General features: G+C 42.2%; 1 pseudogene; it reads left to right on the top strand.

Moving 5' to 3' along the window:
• The window catches only part of LOC127411569 (aarF domain-containing protein kinase 1-like), a 195,830-nt pseudogene that overhangs the window by 57,014 nt on the left and 124,578 nt on the right, over positions 1-14,238 (top strand).

The following is a 14,238-nucleotide window of genomic DNA, read 5'->3' as shown; positions in this document are numbered from 1 at the left end:
CTCATTCTCAATGACACAACGGCCAGTCGAGCATGTAAATGTGCTTCATCTCCTTTAATGATTTGCTGGATGTGTGGCATCATACAGGGTGTGTTTTAGCAGCCCACCTTTCCCATCCTGCCAGCACAGACACAGGAGCTTCAGGAGGAAGAGCAACCGCAGCACTCACTGGAACCACAGCTGTTATTAATCACCCTGACCCTATATTATTTTCTTTCTTTCTTTCTTTCTTTCTTTCTTTCTCTGTCTGTCTGCCTTTCACTGTCTCTTTCAATTTCTTTTACTTCCCTTGATCCTTCCTTTTTCCTTTTCATTTCTTTCTTTCTTTCTTTCTTTCTTTCTTTCTTTATTTCTTTCTTCGTTCCTTCCTTTTTCCCTTTCCTCTTTCTTTCTTTCTTTCTTTCTTGTTTCTTTCTTTCTCTGTCTGTCTTTCAATTTCTTTTACTTCCTTCTCTTGTTCCTTCCTTTTTCCTTTTCATTTCTCTTTCTTTCTTTCTTTCTTTTGGATGCAGATGAACTCCCTGTCTTTTTAGAGAGTGATACATTTAGTATTGTACTCCACATTACGATGAAATTAAAGCCCGAATTTATTCCAAAAAAAAAAAAAAAAAAAAAAAAATTAAACCAACTCAGCCTGAAACCCTGCAGTGTGTCAAATCTCTGTCCCGGGAAGAAGTCCTCTATTTGTATCCACTCAGGGTTGTAAATATATCTTTGTTCTCTGTTGTCTTTTTAACACATGCATGCAGATGCATTTTCCTTTACTCTTTTATCTCAAACAGCTTGTGTTCATTCAGCACGCTGCGTTTCATTTTCTATAATTTCATATATAAACTTTGTTGCTTTAGAACACCCCATGAAGACACAGGATGTGAAACTATAGCAAATCAGTTATACTTAGCATGATGGTCTGAGAAAAGAACATGCGGTCTGTTTGGCAGTGGTTATGGTAGTAAATGAGCATGTGGGAGGCTGGAGATCTTTGGCGTTGTGATGCATTGGACCCTGTAGATATACAGACTCAGCCCTCTCTGCTTCAGTGATTACCACCCTCGCAGAGTGCAGGCTGTCCCAGTGCTTCCTGTACCCATATGGGCTGTTCCCAATGATCACATGTTACTCACTGCCATATGTGCCAAACTCTACTCTAACACCAACACTCTGGCTTAAAACCAACCTCTGTCCCAAAACAAGGATAAATGAAACATCAATGAGTAAAATTCCTTGTCTTTTCTATGTGAAGCCCTGCTTGTTTGGTATTTTGAATGGCCTTCTGCTCTAAGCTTCCGTTCATTGTATATTGATTTGAAATAGTGAAAATTGTGGAATGTGTTTAATTGTGGATTTATTGGTGAATAGTGTTTGCTTGTGTTTAGCAGAAATCTAACAAATTTTACTGAGATTTATGCTTAATAAACAGAAAAGAAAAAAAACACAATTCGCCAGTTATTAGCTGCCAAGTTAACTTAAAAGCTGCAGGAAATTTTTTACAGTCCTAAAAAAAAAAAAAAAAAAAGAAAAGAAAAATAAGCGGAAATGTAGCATTTGTGGTGGCATATGTGGTCCTACAGTGTAAATCTGGAGTGTGTTGTAGAAATGACTCGACAATCTGTCTACTCAGCTTTGAAGGGAAGGCCCAACCGCACTGCTCTATGGTGCGCTACTCACAATCAAATGTGCCTCTCTTGGACATTTCCTCAATGTCTGTTACATCACACACACACACACACACACACACACTCATGTTGGTGCAGCTATCATTATGAAGACTCTCCATAGACATAATGATTTTTATACTTTACAAACTATAGATTCTATCCCCTAACCCTAACCCTACCTCTAAACCTAACCCTCACAACAAATTTTTTTTTTTTTTGCATTTTTACATTTTCAAAAAACATCGTTTAGTATGTTTTTTAAGCGATTTGAATTATGGGGACAATAGAAATGTCCTCATAAACCACATTTATAGCATAATACCCTTGCAATTACCAGTTTATAACCTAAAAAAAGTGCTCGTAAACCACTTAAACCTGCCCCCCCACACACACATACATGTTGGTGCAGCTATCATTATGAGGACTCTCCATACACATAATGATTTTTATACTGTACAAACTATAGATTTTATCCCCTAACCCTAACCTAACTCTCACAAAAACAAAACAAACAAACAAAAAAAAAAAAAAACTAAAAAAAAAACTTTCTGCATTTTTACATTTTCAATAAAACCTGGTTTAGTATTTTTTTTAAGCGATTTAAATTATGGGGACACTAGAAATGTTCTCATAACCACATTTATAGCATAATACCCTGGTAATTACCAGTTTTTAACCTAAAAAAAAGTCCTCGTAAACCACTTAAACCTGCCCACACACACACACACACACACACACACACATTAATCATGTGACTTAGCCTTTGGTTTCCTAATTTGAATATATTTGGTGGTTCTTTGTAAGTACACAACAGATGTATATTTTTAAAAGTTGTAGTAGTAGCAATTGTTTTTTATTATTTTTTTTTTAATTTTTTTATTAAAAGTTTGCATACAGAATAAACATATTCAAAGGATTTTTATTTTATTTTTAGCCTTTTAGTTCTATTTTTCCACTTTTACTGAGACAAAAGTAGATAAGACAGGAAAATGTTAGAGAAAGAGAAGAGGAACAGTATTGGGAAATGTTGCAAGCAAGATTTGAACTTGCATAACCCACATGAGCACCACAACTTAACATGTCAAAGGATGTTCTCTTTTGAGAAAAGAAAGTGTAACTGTACAACTCAAAATAAATGCTCTTAAAAATAAAGGTATACCTTGAAGAAAGCTGACTGCGAAACGTTGGAAAGAAAAATAACAAAGCCTTTATTTTGAGTTATGCAGTTACACTTTCTTTTTTCAAAATACTTTTTTCCATAACTTGCATCTCTGAATCTAAGGTGTGCGTTTACTTGGTTGTTATTTCAAATGATGTGCTCTTACCTCTTTGCTTACCTCTATGCCATGACTCGATTGTAATTGACTTTTGCCTAACCGCCAAACTATATTTTGTTTGAAATTTTAAAAATTAAATAATATTATATCACATCCATTACATCAGAGAGAGGAAAAGAGAGAAACCAACTCTTTTTGTTTTTGATAGGGTGCCATGGAGATGGGAATATTTTTTTAATTTTATTTTTTTAATTTTTTTAAGATGATTAATATGAATAAGAAGTGGTGCGTTAGTTCAGAAGCTGATAAATACATCCTGGGTTTCTCCTCTAGCAAGATAAGAGATTAAAATATTACCATAAACACTGCATTATCTCACTCACCAGAGTTTTTCTCCCATATGCCCCGCAGCAGAATTTTATCTCTCCATCTCCTCAGCATGAATATCTGCTCAATTAACAAGTCATTCATCCACCCAGCACACTGGCTCTGCTATGAATAGGACCATAACACTGCTCAAAGTGATTGCATGTCTTTTTCTTGCGATGCTGGTCCGATGCCAAACCAGTGGGCTGTTGAAAGTTGTTCCACATTACCGTTTCTTTTGCATTAGCTTCATTGACTGTAATGGTGTCTGTATGAGAGCATTTTAAAAGCTTTTGTCTATCTAGTAAACCTCAGTCATGTCATTGTTCATTGTAAGTGCATTTTTTAACAGAAGTGTCACAACAAAACTAACAAGACTGAACAATTGTATTAAAGTGAATTGCAGGTCTTTCCTGTATAATGTGCACCTGTTTAAGATAACTCATTCACAAACTCTTTGTTGCCTAAATTACCTAAACAAGCCCATACCTCACTTTTTAAGAAGAAAATACATGTTGTTTAAAAAAATTACTTGCAAGCTCTTGTGATATGGAAAGCAAGTGAGAAGATGTTTTGTACTAATGTGGTCAATTTCCAGCATCTGAATGGAAACAGCCTTGTGTTTTTCTGTCCGATTTTTGTTGCCCTGCGTAGTCCCAGGTGGGAAAGGAAAGAAAGTTTTGATTGCAGCATTAAAAAAGTCTCTAAAAAGATAATCCTTGCCAATTATGAATGACTCATTTTTGCTATCTGAGTTGTTATTTACTAATTGCAAATTATACTCTCCAAGACAGCCAGGGGTTAAATGCAGAATGACTAATTAGTGGGATTGTTTTTTAGGTAATGCTGTAATACTCTTGACTTCATTTTAAATTGTGTGCACGGCACATTTCCTAAATTAAAGGCTTAATTTAAATGCATTATCTTTTGCATTTTTTCCAAAGCTAATTAAGGATTCTTGTTCTATGAGAATTCACTTTATGAATAAATATCTATGAAACAATATTGCTTATGAGGCACCTTTAGAAGTAAAAGATACATCTTACAATGTGCTCAGACACATCATAAGTGATGTTACCCGGTGTCACAGGGTGTTTCGAGTCTTTCAAACATCATACACCCTCACTTGGGTGACCCAGCCAGGGTTGATCAAGCCCCAACTTGTGTCTGATCAGCGTTCTGCCATGGATCACTCCGCTTGATCCACACCCACCACAAAGCCTTCTCAGCAGCTTCTGTAATGTTTTTGATGGCCCTTCTCTTATTGGTGCCTGATATGCCCAATTGACTGAAGGCCTTACAGAGAGACTGCCCAGCAAACCCTCTGCAGCCTACTGCTGGAGGGGATTGATTGTTCTGGAAAATTGCTCAGAAGATGGTGTCAGCTTCTGTTCTCAGCACCTGGATATGGCGCCAGCAGTAATGCCCCTCTCCCAAGGCCTTTACACAGCAGCTGAGAATGTGCTCCAGGAATCCTCTTCTCTGGCACAGGGGGCAGGCTGGTGTTTTGGATTTTCCCCAGCAGAAGAGGTTAGCTGGACATTAGAGGACAACATACACAGACTAAATTAGGAACTTCAGGCAATGGGGCTCAGCCTGCCAAAGCTCTCCCCAAGAGATGTTATGTGAGTCTAACTGGTCCCACTTAGTCCATGCACCTTGCTGTCACATGCCCACGACCTTACTGGAATGCATCTCTTCCACTCCTGCCCTTACCTTCTGCTGGACTATCCAGCATCTTTCCCTACCTGTGGCCCTGTTGTAATGCGTCATCTGGAAGCTACGCAGGCCTGCTCGTCCTTTGGCCACTGTGCCCACCAGAACGCTGTGGCACAGTTGGGATTCCATTTGCTCAACTGCAGCCAGGGCTTTCCACTTCCTTCCCGCCCTCACCTCAATACCTGCATGTGAGACCTTGGGGTCACTGGACTCTGTATTGGAGTATCTCCCTGGAACAAGTGACCATAAACTCCTCACTCAGGCTATTAAAAGGAAGTTTCAGCTGGTTGTTCTTCCAATATAGTGCGATGATGGTCAGCTGATTTTCCTCTCAAGGTCCTCCATGACTGACAGTGGGACATTGTACACCAGGAGAGGCCACAGAATCCGGAGCAAAATGCCATGCTTGTATATCGAAGCCTTGAACTTTCCTGGCAGCCCTGACTTGTCTACTGACGTCAGCTATCACTGCAGCTCCTCACCCGCCTGCTTGATGGATGCTGTATCTCTGAAAGCAGTGCTCAAGATCTTACTGAGACTCTTGAAAGGCTTCTCTGAGAGTGTTGGGATTGGGGCTCCTCACACAGTAAAGCGGAACTTGTCCACAACCTTCCCTCTCTTGAGCACCAAGGACCTGGACTTCTCAGGCTTCAAAGTCATCTGAACCCAACCAGTGAGTCTCTACAACCCTTGCAGGATCCATCTGCATCCTGGCAGTAATGTAGTTGTTATTGTCAAGTTATCCATAAATGCTCGAATGGGTGGCTGGCGCACACCAGAGCTGGACAATGGGCCTGTAACAGGTAAAGGACGGGTAAGGAGGAGGTGGGAACCAGCTGAACAGTCAACATAAACTTTAATGATATAAATAAACTTAAAACAACATAAAACATAAACGAACACAGACACATATGCAGCGCGGCCGTGTGCATCTCTCTCTCTCGAACTGGCATCTCTGGCTCCCCTTTATCTCGCTCTCCTGCTGATCAGTTGATTCAGCGCTGGCCGTGTAGCCTCATGGCCCTGTCATGCCCTCCTCCTTGTCACACTCCTCCCCCACACGATTCAGGCTGGGGCACCACCGGTTTGACTAATTCCCCCCATCTCTGGAGGGGAGACGCTGCCCTTCCGGCAGTCCTGTCAGCCGGTGGTCCACCCCGCCTCCTGTGAACCTGGGAGAGAGACGAGGGGAGGCGTGGGGAGAGGGAAAGGGCAAGCGGAGACAGAGAGAGAGAGAGAGAGAGAGGAGAAAGAGAGAAGAACTTGCTCACCGGCTCCCGGACGCACTGTCGCCCGGTCCTCAACTGCTCTGCCACCCTCTGGTGGATGCCAGCTTGCTCCTCCCTATGCTGCCGGCAGCAAGTCCTCTGGCCCCTGGTGGATGGAACCACTCCTCCCCTTCTTTGGCGGACGGCAGCGGTTCCTCCGGCTCTCGGCGGCCGGCAGCGACGCCTCCATCCCCAGGCAGATGGCCGTGGCTGCTCCCCTGGCGGATGGCAGTGGCGAGGACTCCGCAACAGCACATCCCTCCTCCCTCCCAGGTTTCAGCACCACTGTAACAGGTAATGGATGGGCAAGGAGGAGGTGGGAACCGGCTGAACAGACAACATAAACTTTAATAATATACACTACCGGTCAAAAGTTTTGAAACACTTGACTGAAATGTTTTTCATGATCTTAAAAATCTTTTCTGAAGGCGTATGCTTAAATGTTTGAAATTAATTTTGTAGACAAAAATATAATTGTGCCACCATATTAATTTATTTCATTATAAAACTAAAATTTAATAAAAAAAAGTTTTTGAAATTGATGACTTGGACTAAATAAAGAGAAGCAGCCAATACGTTCCCAACATAGATGGGAACTCCTTCAATACTGTTTAAAAAGCATCTCAGGGTGATACCTCAAGAAGTTGGTTGAGAAAATGTCAAGAGTACATGTCTGCAAGTTCTAGGCAAAGGGTGACTACTTTGAAGATGATCAAATATAACACAGTTTTTATTTATTTTGGATTTTGTTTAGTCACAACATAAATCCCATAGTTCCATTTATGTTATTCCATAGTTTTGATGACTTTACTATAATTCTACAGTGTGAAAAGAAAAAAAAATGATAATAAAGAATAAGTGTTACAAAAGTTTTTACCGGTAGTGTAAATAAACATAAAACAACATAAAACACAGACACACATGCAGCGTGGCCACATGCATCTCTCTCTCTCTTGAACTGGTGTCTCCGGCTCCCCTTTATCTCATTCTCCTACTGATCAGCTTATTCAGTGCTGGCCGTGCACGCCTTCCTCCTCATCACAGGGCCCCTGCATTCCACCTCTGCAAATTTGGCAAGCATGTTCATTGCCAGGGCAAAAAGGATGACTGACACTGTGCATCCAGTAATTATCCCCTTTTGCAACAGGTGCCAGTCTGATGTAATTGCTCCAGTGGTGACTCTCAGACTGAAATTGTTGTAGTAATCCAGAATGAGGTCCAGGATCATATCTGGAATGCGGTGTCTCCTTAGGGCTCTCTCCACCAGCATGTGCGTTATGGATCCATACGCATTGGTCAGGTCAAGCCACAGAATAGCTATATCACCATTTCCTTAACGTGCTTCGCTGATCAGCTGGGTTACCACTCCTATGTGCTCCAGGCACCTGCGCAATCCTGTCCTTCTGCACAGAGGTGTTGATGTAATGGTTTTTCAGGAGGTACTCTGTTAGGCATCTGGTAGTGGAGTGGAGTGGTGGTAATGTAGTGGACTAAAGCACTGAACTGGTAAGTGGAAGGTTGTTGGTTCAATCCCCACAGCCACCACCATTGTGTCCTTGAGCAAGGCACTTAACTCCAGGTTGCTCCAGGGGGATTGTCCCTGTAAGTTGCTTTGGATAAAAGCGTCAGCCAAATGCATAAATGTAAATGCATCTGGAGACAATACTAAAGAATATCTTCCCCTCCACACTGAGCAGTGAGATGATCCTAAACTGTTTGATGTTCTCTGAATTCTCCTCTTTGGGAATGCAGACACCCTCTGCAAATCTCCATAGATGTGCCACCTTCCCTTTCCTCCAGATCACTCTCAAGATCTTCCAAAGACTTCTCATGAGCCTTGGGCACATCTTGTACACCTTATGAGGTACTCCACTCAGTCCTGGTGTTAAGCTTGGTCTTGCTGCTTGGATTATGTCCTGAACCTCCTTTAAACTCTTTTCACTATTGTCAAACCTGCTGGTGGGCTCTGGTGGTCAAATCAGGTATTTTCGTTCACCTAACTCTTGCTCCCTGGTGCTGTGTTGGTGTTGTGGAGATGGTGGTCAATATCCTCTTTCTGGCTTGAGAGGTGTCCACTCCGCTTCTGTCCTAGGAGGTTCTTTGTGAAGGCAAATTGATCAGCAATAAAGGCAGCTCGCTTCTTGGTCCTCTCTCTTCCCCATCATCTGTGCCCCTCTGCTTGCCGAAGGATGATGATTTTGCCCCTTATGATGTTGTGCAGTTCTGCCAATGCTCTCTTCTCCTCCTCCGTGGCCACCTCGAACTGGCGTTTGAGTGACCTCAGCTCCTTCGTCAGCTGGTTGATCATGGCTGCTCTTCGGTTCATCACATAAGGTGTGCTGGCCCTATGTTTCTCCTCAGTACTGAGCCGTTCAGCTGCAAGGCTTACAGTGATCTTTGATATAAACTAGAGTTTCTTGTCTGCATCCCCACTGGAAGCCACTTCAAGGATCCTATCTACATCTGTGTCAAACTGGTGCCACTTTTTTCTTTCCTTGTAGGAGGCCACTAGACCCATCACTGTTCTGATGAACTGCTCCACCTTGAAGCTCCCCCTCCCCCTCTCTGACTACCCAGGGGGTATATTTCATTCATGTGTTCCATAGCTGAACATGGTTTCTCCTTCACAGGAGACGCAGTTTGGGTTGCTAGCCTTTACTGCCCCTGATGCTGTCTTTCCGAGCTGTCTGCGGTCTCTCCAGCTATCGCCACTCTGTTCATGGTAGTCATCTGGTCTTTCCCAGAGGTCACTGGTCTTGCCAGAAAAGCTCAGACACATCATCAGTGATGTTGCCTGGGGTCATTTCAGGTCTTTCAAACATCATACACCCTGCCCAGTTGACCCAGGCAGGGTTGATCAAGCCCCAACTTGTGCCTGAGCATCGTTCTGCCACGGGTCACCCACTTGATCCACAGCCACTGCAGAGCCCTCTTAGCGGCTTCCATGTTGTTTTTGATGGCCCTTTTCTTTTGGCCTGATATGCCCAGTTGACTGAAGGCCTTACAGAGAGACTGCCCAGCAAACCCTCTGCAGCCTACCTCTATGGGCCAACACAGTGCCCGCCATCCCTTACTATGGCACTCCTCAACCAAGCCTTGATACTTGGCTCTCTTTCTTTTGTGCATCTCCTCCATGTGGTCTTCCCAGGGAACAGTCAGCTCAAGCACGATCACCTGCCTGGATGCCTCTAAAAGCAGAATTAGGTCTGGCCTTAGTGTGGTTTAATAATATATAAACTACATTTTTATGTTAATTAATTAATTAAGTTATTTATTACATTGTAAGGGAAGACACACAGAATGAGATAAGGAGGACACGGGGATGGGATATTTCAGGTCTCAGGTGAGCTTTAATCACAAACTTAGGGGTAACACAGTCACAACTGGCACAGTAACTTCTTCAGCTTCACAAATTCTTTAGCATCACAGGCTCCTAGTCACAGCCTCTTAATCATCACAAAGTCTTTATCACAACTCTTTAACATCACAACTCAGTAGCTTCACCGTGAGACTTTCATGCCAAACTCTCTCTGCTGGTGGCATGGCCACTTATATGCCACCATATATAATCTATGTTTTTTATGCGAGTGAGAAGAGTAAAGACCACTGTTGGATACAGGGGTGCCTGCAGGATTTAATCTCAGGGTACGCACAGAGCCACGCCCACCATCCCCACCCCCCATACACTATAAAGCAAGTCCAGTAAGTTCATGAGGACAAGTCCAGTAAGCATGTGGTCTGTCATCATGTTGCGAAAATATGCCTTTAGAAGGCTCAATGTGCTGACCGCTCTGCAGAGGCTGTGGACACTGGCATAGTTAGAAGGACTTTCAGTACATAATTTAAATTGGGGAAGAATTCCACCGTGCTCTTTAAAACATGACAAATGTCACTGCTGCTGGGTGCTGTATTATTAAATTACCTCCACAGCTCCAGTTCAACATCAGCGGCATCCAGATTTTGCATCAGTGCTCCATACTAATTTTTTATCTCCTGCCACACCGTGTCTGACTATTCTGGCAGTTTGTACGGCAGCAAATACTGGCCTTTTAGTCGTGGGAATGCCAGGCAAACTCTGTCTCTTACTTCAGATGCGAGGTAGTCGATGAATGGAAGGAACAGATTCCGTTGCCAATAGTCCTCTGGGGTTGTTGCTGGTGTGTTTGACCCTTTATCTGCAATGTTACTATGCAAGGGACTGAGGGATTGATATGAAGTTTGGCAGCCAACTCACAAGTTTGATCCCACATTTTTCCAAACGTTGCATCTTCCCTTTTATTTTGAAGCAGCATTGCTAGCAGCACTTGGTAGATCACAAGTTGGGTTTTGCAAACTGTTGCTAAGAGGCGTTAGATATTGCAGCAAACCCTGAATCACAATAATGCTGCTTTATTGCAGCTTTTGGGGTCCCCCTCAGTCTTTAGTTGATCCATTGTCACATATATGTTCTCATATTTTTGGATGATAGTGCTAATGCACACATCGTGATGAGACCAGCGTGTATTGGAAAACTTTTGTAAACGCTGATTCATGCTGCTGTCACTTAAAAAGATTTGCAGCTATTTTGGCGAAGCTGCTATGAAAGACACAATGTCTTGTACGGCATTCAGTGTGTTTCGATCAAACGGGATATGCGTTGAGTGCACTATTGCCAAATTAAGTGCATGGTTTCTGCAATGCACATAGGTGGCAGCAGGATACAGCTGTTTAATGCAGGCTTGTACACCTTGCACCTTGCCACTTACATTCCCAGCCCCATCATATCCCTGTTCCAACATATTAACAGGTTGTAAATTAAATTCTTCTAGCTTGTCCAGCAACATTTTTGTCAAGGTCTTGCCGGTAGTATCAGCAGTGGAAATGAAGCTCAAAAAGTCCTCTCGTACTGAATAGTTTCCAGAGTCACAATCCACATAGCAGACTAATAACGAGACTTATTCTGAATTGCTGATGTCAGCCGTTTCATCCGACAGCAGAGAAAACCACTGGGCTTGTTTGGATTTCTCAAGAATTGTGTTCTGAATCTGTTTCCCACACAACTCAATTAGTTCATTTTGTATTTGATGTCCACAGTAATTTGTGTTTGAAGGTGCAAGCTGCAAATACTGTTTTAAGGTTGCATCACAATCTGCACGAATGTTAAGGAACACATGGAAATTGCTGCGTTCATCTGTATGACCTCTAAGAGGTACATTTTGCTGTCCGCAAATAAAAATCAATTATTGCTTTGACACCATACCTGTTGCGTTCTGTTGTGTCTTGGTGGCAGCAATCTAATGCTGTACAAATTGACTGTCTCTTTCCTGTACACACACATAGAAAATCTGTTGCACATAACTGAGAACTCTGATGTGCTTGTGTGGATAGATGCTTTGTGACAGTTTTTTGGGCATTACTCCAATCATTGAGCGGTTTTGTCCTGAGAATCATGTCGCCAGACAAGAAGAGTATGCAGGCCACACAGAGCAGGCTATCCTGTGATATGCTGTATCTCAGTGTTGGATATAAAGTCTCATTGAAAAACTCATCAGGGATTTTTCTTTGCTTTCCAAAAATGGATCTTGATGGAGCGACCCAGTCCCTGGGCGGTCTGAATCTACTTTGCAGTGCATTGAGTTTAACGGAATCAGTGGCCAATTTAAGCTCATCTGCTTTAAATTTGCCAATATCTGATACATCAGTTACTGTTAAAGGGCAGCTAACAGGCACCTGTGGGCTGGCAGAACTAGCAGAAAGTTGCTGTAGGAGGGAAGAGGTTCCATGGGAGGAGGTTGAGCAGCTAGCATTAGATTTATCCGATGAAAGAGGCGGGGGTTCCCTGGACTCAGGTGCCAAGGAGACTGCGGTCTCCAGCGGAGGAGGAGCGATCACATTTGCTTCATTTGCCACAATACTTTTAGGCCTTTTTGCAAATGTTTCGACGTTTACTCATTTTGAGTTTGGGTTCAAACGTTAACTATCTGTATGTCATTTTTTGTGTGTGGAAAAAGCGGCAATTAAAAAAAAATCTAAACTAACCAATCAGATTTCTTTTCACCCATCCCCCACCCATCCATGCACATTCACACACTTTACAACACACAAACGTACACCTTTATTATTTCTCATTCTCTCTTGCTTTCTCAATATCTCGTGAGTGTACATAGATTAATAATCAATTTTAAAATTATGTAAAAAATAAAAACAGCATTAATTAGAGCCCTCTCATGGTACACACCGTGCGTACAGCCGTACAGCTGCAGGTGCCCCTGGTTGGATATCTATTTGCACATCTATTTTGCTACGAGTATATTACAAACAGATACCTGAAGCCAATTTCTCTTTGAATGCCTGGATTAATACCTGGATAATATAACACAAGTTTCATAAATACACGTGGAATAATGTACATTAAGAAAAACAGGTAGACCTATATTATAAAATATGATGCATATTAAAGAATATAAAAGAATGGGGGCCTGGGTAGCTCAGCGAGTAAAGACGCTGACGACCACCCCTGGAGTCACAAGTTCAAATCCAGGGCATGCTGAGTGACTCCAGCCAGGTCTCCTAAGCAACCAAATTGTCCCAGTTGCTAGGGAGGGTAGAGTCACATGGGGTAACCTCTTCGTGGTCGCTATAATGTGGTTCTTGCTTTCAGTGGGGCGCGTGGTGAGTTGGGTGTGGATGCCACGGAGAATAGTGTGAAGCCTACATGCGTGCTATGTCTCTGTGGTAACGCGCTCAACAAGCCACATGATAAGATGCGTGGCTTGACAGTCTCAGACGTGGAGGCAACTGAGATCTGTCCTCTGCCACCTGGATTGAGGCAAGTCACTACGCCACCACAAGGACTTAGAGTGCATTGGGAATTGGGCATTCCAAATTGGGGAGAAAAGGGGAGAAAAAAGAAAGAAAGAAAGAAAAAAGATTATAAAAGAATACCCTGGCTCTCAGTCTTTATTAAAATTATTGCAATACTTTGTTATATGACACTTGCAATAAAAATAACAGTGTGGTTCTGCAATTCGTTTGTCTGCAGTAAAATATAGCATGTAAAGAGTCTTTTTCTGGGATTTTCTATGAGGTCAGTGCAAACAAATTGCCGAACATCGCTGCTATTTTAATGCCATGAGAATATAACAGGCATAGTGATATACATATTAAATAATGTAGCCTACATTAAGACAAAAAACCATAAGCAGACTTTCAAAAGGTTTATGTTTGCAGTACAAATGGTTCATGAACTGCAACTTTTTATTTTTAATTATACAATTTTCAGGGGTGTGTATCAGCTGCACGTATGCTGGTGTTTGCCAGTTGATTAGCGCAACCAACAGGCAGATGCAGTGACTTCATTGCAGTCCGAAGAAAAGAAAGAAATAGAAACGCTCTCCATAAAAAAAACAAAAAAAACTGATTTTCGTCGGATGATTTGTCGGATCCAATGTGCATAGCGCCATAGGAATGCATTGTTACTGTACAAAAACTCGTTCGGAACGGGCATTCGTACTGAAAAAATGGACTTGTTGTGAACAGGCCTTACACGAATGAATTCAAGACATGAATTCAATATATGAAGTCAGTATTTTCAAGGCCTCTAAGCCTGTCTATCAACCCACCATGTTACAAAAACAGAATGCCATAATCAATAATCTATTACACATACATCAGCAACATTTGTCAAAGGCCGTTTGCTCATGAGCAAATCGAAAATGCAAAACAGAAGGCAGGTGACATGAAAAAAAGGTCAGGGACTTGTGACTGTTGTCTGTCTGAGTGAAAGCAGCTCCAAGAGAAGCAGATTTATTTAGTGCTGTGAAAAGATAATGTTTAATGTCTACATTTTTTTTTTTGTTTTTTTTTTTTTTGCCATTCTGCCTGCCATTATAAGCGTCCCAGCTGTGCATACTTCCCTAGTCACTGAGCAGAGCCTTGTGACTTGTTTTACAGCTTCTCTGGTTGAAATTA

Source organism: Myxocyprinus asiaticus, chromosome 20 (genome assembly GCF_019703515.2).
Source record: "Myxocyprinus asiaticus isolate MX2 ecotype Aquarium Trade chromosome 20, UBuf_Myxa_2, whole genome shotgun sequence".
Lineage (NCBI taxonomy): Eukaryota > Metazoa > Chordata > Actinopteri > Cypriniformes > Catostomidae > Myxocyprinus > Myxocyprinus asiaticus.
This window is presented reverse-complemented; position numbering and strand designations above follow the sequence as displayed.